The sequence below is a fragment of the Mustela erminea genome, chromosome 3 (genome assembly GCF_009829155.1).
Source record: "Mustela erminea isolate mMusErm1 chromosome 3, mMusErm1.Pri, whole genome shotgun sequence".
NCBI lineage: Eukaryota > Metazoa > Chordata > Mammalia > Carnivora > Mustelidae > Mustela > Mustela erminea.
The window spans coordinates 152,712,382-152,717,607 of record NC_045616.1 but is presented as its reverse complement, the minus strand read 5'-3'; positions in this window follow the sequence as shown (position 1 = coordinate 152,717,607).

Below are 5,226 nucleotides of genomic sequence, written 5' to 3'. Positions count from 1 at the left end.
TTCTTACTGGCTTTGATGCTTCATTTTAGTATTTGTAATTGTACAACAGTAATGCTTACTGTTCATTCTTGAACATTTTTAAAGCAGTTAGTGTTTGGGCGCGAGGCAGTGGGGGTCTCTGTCCTCCAGGGGATGCATTGAGTCTCACTGTTGGTCCACACCTGCTATTCAGTTTAATAATACTCGTGACCATCTGTCTTTGCATTTTGAAAATGTTCTAATCTTCATGAATTTGAACTGGATTTTTGGGCAGCTTAATTGTTTACATGCATACTTTTTCTTATTTCTGTGTGTGACATTGTTAGAGCGTGTGGAAGTTGTGGTCTTCGGCACCACAGTGATGCCCGTTTGAAAGCATGCGCTGAAGCAGCTCTCTGACCCAGGGCCTTGTGGGACTCTGTGCCCAGCCTGTCGGACAGGCTTAGTGTGATCGCAGCATGGGGGAGGCAAAGGTTTCAAAGAAACAGTACTTCGGGAAATATAAGTGATTGGCTGGCTTTAAAAAATGCCATTTCTTCATTATAACATGCAACTTCAGTAGCCCACACTCTTAATGCCGTGAATCATTCCTGGTCATGGGCTGCTCAGGGGATAGTAGCAGAATAGAAATTGCATTGAGACCAAACCAGATGCAGGATAACTGATTTAGAGGGGCCTCTAAGATGATACAGTGTCCTAGGAAAAGAGAAAGCCGTGGTGACTACACTGAGCTTACTCATTCGCAGAGCTCACTGCAGGAGTTCAGAGATCTGGACCCTAGGGTCTCAGCAGAAAGATGGTCTCCGTCTTAAGCAGGCATGAGCTTATTTAAGGCACATTTAAACCTGAAAGACTTTCCCTATAGCAGGTTCCCCTGCTTCTTCAGGCCCTCTTCTGGCTCCTTTCCTCTTAGGAGGAGGAGCTTAGCTCCGGCACACACTGGCACACACTGGCACACACTGGCACACACGGCTCGCACTGATTTCACTCCCGCACGTGCAACAGCGATGACCGCCGCTGTGGAGGACAAGAGGCCTAGGTGTGGGTTTGCCCTTGTGCTCCAGACCTAGGCGGGGTTTGACCTGAAGTGTTTTGAGTTTCCTCTTCTTAGAATACAGCGTATCAGAAAATGTTCTAGACGCACCAGATGGGATTGGCCGTGCTTCCTTTGTATTTTGTGTTGGGCACTGAGTTAAGTGAGATCTGATGCAAGTTCTCAGGCATCGTCTTGGTATCCTTTCATTGCTCAGTTCCTTCCAGTTGTAGGGCTTCGCAGGTAAAAGTCTCAGGCCACATGAGTCTTAACACCTCTGTCAGAAGAAACATCTGTTGTGGGCTTTTATGCCCTCCCCCCGCCCTTTTTGGAGGCTGTTTTCCCTCCTGCCCTGCCCCTCCCACCAAGGTGCTGTGTTGCTCCGTGTCCGTGGTCCGTGTCCGTGGTCTGCTTCCTGCCGGTCTCCGGGTCTCCCTGCGAACAGCTGTGCGTGCCACCTCTCCTGCCTTTGCTACTCCTGCTGTCCCTCCTGCTGTCCCTGCCCATGCTTCAGCCTCCAACAGACTTACCCGCTGCCTCCTCTTTCTGATGTTAAAATAACATTTCGAATATTTCATTTTCTGTCTTTATTAAGCAGTACTTTGCAGGTACTCCCCCTTGGAAACCCAGAAGTATTTTCAGAAGTCTAAACCTCCAGGAATCCTCTCTCTAGGCTTACATAGAAATAAATGTCTTTTTTTAAAAAAGCCTGTGCCTACTTAAAGCACAACAAAAAGGAGGTTCTCAGTGTGTGTGAGGTGCATCTGGGAAGTATGTGAAAGGCACAGAACCCCAGATTGTTCAGGAAAAGGCAGGGCAGAGTCAAGTCCCTTGCAGAATTGGCAAAAGGAACAAGAAGTGAATCGAAGGAGGAACTGATTTTAGAATAAAAATGTCACTTAAAACAACAGGAGCACCTGGGCGACTCAGTTGACTCAATGCCAGACTCCTGGTCTAGGCTCAGGTCGCTGCCCACACTGGGCTCCGTGTCGGCTGCAGAGCCTACTTGAAACCCAAAGGCCAAACATCAAATACCTGACGGACCTCCTGGCCCGTGTTACACATGGATGAACATGTGTGTGAGTAGAAGGACTTCTGTGCGTGGATTCTGCAAATCACTTTTCCTAAAACATATGAAGTTTCCTGTTCAATGCTTAACTCTTCTGGAAAACCCCGGTGATCTCTTCTGAGGAGGTCGAGAGACCAGGGAGCTGGTGCCAAGCTGTGCAGAGAACAGATGAGGGCAGCTGACGATTAAAGCCTTTGTCATTCAGTTTATAACTTGACACCTGGAAAAGCACAAGACCAAACTGGTCCGGTGGGCTGTTGGGGGGTGCGGGGGTGCTGGCAGGGGAGGGGTGCAGTAGGGTAAGGTTAGGGCCCTGCCCATGTGGGGCCGGTGCATGTCAGCATGTCTGCACCAGGTCTTGCTGGGCCCAGCAGCTCTCCGGAGGCCCGAGGAGACTTAGCCGCTTGTCTCTTTCCATGGTCAGTTGAAGTAGTTACTAGGAATGGGGGAGCGGGTTAATTCCGTCTGAACTATAGATGTGTTCATTGCATTGAAGTTCCATATCAGCAAACCATTTGATCATATCACACCTCTGGTTCCCAGGCCTTCTGGCCTCCTATGTATTTAAATACTTTGAACGCTCAGGACTAGCCAGGGCTATTCATGGAGGAGACCCCCCGCTGGAGTTTGTCAGTCACGTTGATTTCTTGGGTCTAAGCCTGGGTCAGGAGCCAAGTCGTCAGAATGTGGTTAATAGAAGGAAGACGATACAGACCTTGAAATACCTGTGGTCTTAGCCGTCATTCTCCTAGTAACTAGGGATGGTTGAGCTTAATTTTGAACCTTAAAATCATTTTTTTGTACTTAGATTTTAAGAGCTTTTCTATAATAAGAAACGCCTTGATCATGTGCCCGTAAATGGTGCTAACACACGGTCCCCTTTCCGGGAGCCACCGCAGCCCGCGGGACCTGCACTCGCTTCTCAGTATCCCCACGTGGGCACAAAGCCAAAATGAATGTATCCAGTGAGCTCCCGCCTCATTTCCGTTGTTTTTAGAGAACGTTTTGCTATTGTTACCTGCATCTTAGCAGCTTCTGACGTTCTGTGTTGTGGATTTGGAGAGGATAACGACCAACTCCTGCCTTTGGCAACGCGTCTTCCTTCCCCGGGGGCCCTGAGCTGGGAGGGCGGGGGGCATGGCAGGGAGCTCACCCCGGAGAGCCTGGCCCTGCTCCTCTGGGCCTGTTTAGCAAAGTCTGTTTACACTGTAAAATGCCAGATTTTCGAGTACCTGTGCTCGGAGAAACGCGCTCTTGAGGCTCCTGTCCGTGTGGGCCGAGCTCCCCACCTGCGGTTGTGGGGGTGCCTGCCTGGGGGCTGGGGTGGGGTTCCCTCTGTGACTTCATGACTCAGGGCTTCACTGTGGATCCCCTTTAGTAAACCCAGCCACCGAGGGATGTACACATAAATAACCAAAAATAAACGTAGAAAATAAAAGATCAGAAGCCTGGCTTTGTTGCTGTGTTGCTCTGTTGCCTTTGAGGACTCCGGGGGACTCGGGCCCAGTACTGTGACTTTCTGTCCGCAGCCCCGGACGGGCCTGTGGTGCCCCAGGACTTGACAGTGCCAGATCCATCAGTCAGTGCTTTGGGGCACCCCGGCGCCTTGTTCCTGCCGCAGGTCTGGGTGCAGTGCCAGTCCTCTGGGCCGCCGTGGTGGAGTGAGGCGCGCACACTGACCGAGCCCCCAAGCAATGGCCCGGGGGTCTGCAGAGCCAGGCCGCCGCCGCAGTCCTGACCCAGCCTTGGGTGCCTGCCCGGGAGAGGCCTGCAGGGCCTGTGACATTCTGGGTGCTCAGCGACGGGCGTGCACTTGGAGCGGCGGGGTGGGAACGACGCTGTCCGCACCGCGTGCGAGTTAGACTGCCCTGGAGGACGGGAATGATCGGAAGGCGGGAGGAGCGCGCTCCCAGAGGGGGTCCTGGGGTCGGAGAAGGGAGTTGGAGTCAGCAGAGCCCTGCCTTCCTGTGAGTCTGAGAACCGAGTCCGGGCGTCTGTTTGCGGGATGGTGCCACGCCGCTGAAGAACGCTTGTTGGGGTGCGCGTCCGTCAGCAAGCAGCCCCGGGCGGGAAGTGGGGAGCCGGAGACCTTCCTGGGATCACAGCAGCAGCAGACCGCGTTCCTCCCCCGCCACACCATTCGGCGGGCTAATCGACAAGACATCCGCTATAAATACACTTTGCCTCCACTTGCCTGAATCACGTGTTCTCAGTTCTAAGGGCCGTGTTTCTGGCATTTCTCCATGGCCTCCCACTGCCCTGCAAGCGTAGAGAAAACCAGGGATGCAGGCTCTGGGTCCTAGGGAGCCCTCAGTATGTTACCCCGTCAAATGATAGAATACCATCTGTGTCATCTGTAGTTACGATGGGTGTGTATTGCAACAGTCCGTCTTCACTTCTCGGTCTTGCTGGAGACCTTTTGGGCATTCTTTCTGTAGGGCGTCTAAATTATTGGTCTCCCCTTCCCACTTCTCCGACCCCTGCCTCTTGTCTGGGCACAGAGTGGGTGGCCTGGTAATCCCCTTCTGCCTTTCTGGATCTGGAGGGTTCACTCTAGACTTCTGGCCCAGAAGAGCAGAACAGATTTTGGCTTTTGGGGTGGAAAAGCCCAGAGTGACCCAGGCTTCCCAGCTTCCCATAGTGCGTGAGGATTTTTTTGCCTTTTCCCCACTCGGCCGCCCAGCCCTCTGCTGTGGCAGGGTGGCTGAGAAGTTTCATGTTACGATGCAGCGTATTTATTATAGCCTTGGACAGCGGCTTCCACACAGTTCCTGCTGTCTCCCCAGATCAAGTAGTACTAGAACGTAGTTTAGGGCAGGTGAGATGCGCTCAGGTTGTGACATGCTGTGCTGTTCACGGGGGAGATGGCACCTCCAAAAATCTCAGCGAGAATGCAGAACACAAAAGGCCAACCCCACAGTAATTGTTGGCTAATGTGCCTGAAGATCACATCCTGATTGTGTCAGGTCATGAGGAACATGCTATGCTATTAAGGTTTTTAAAAAATATCTTTTTAAAGCATACATTTAATGCCCCTGAATAGGTCCAGTTTTCATAATCATAACTAGTGCTATAAATAAGCATTCTCATTCATGAACCTTTTTAGGCACTTCTAGATTCAACACGTATAAAGCTCTTGAAATGT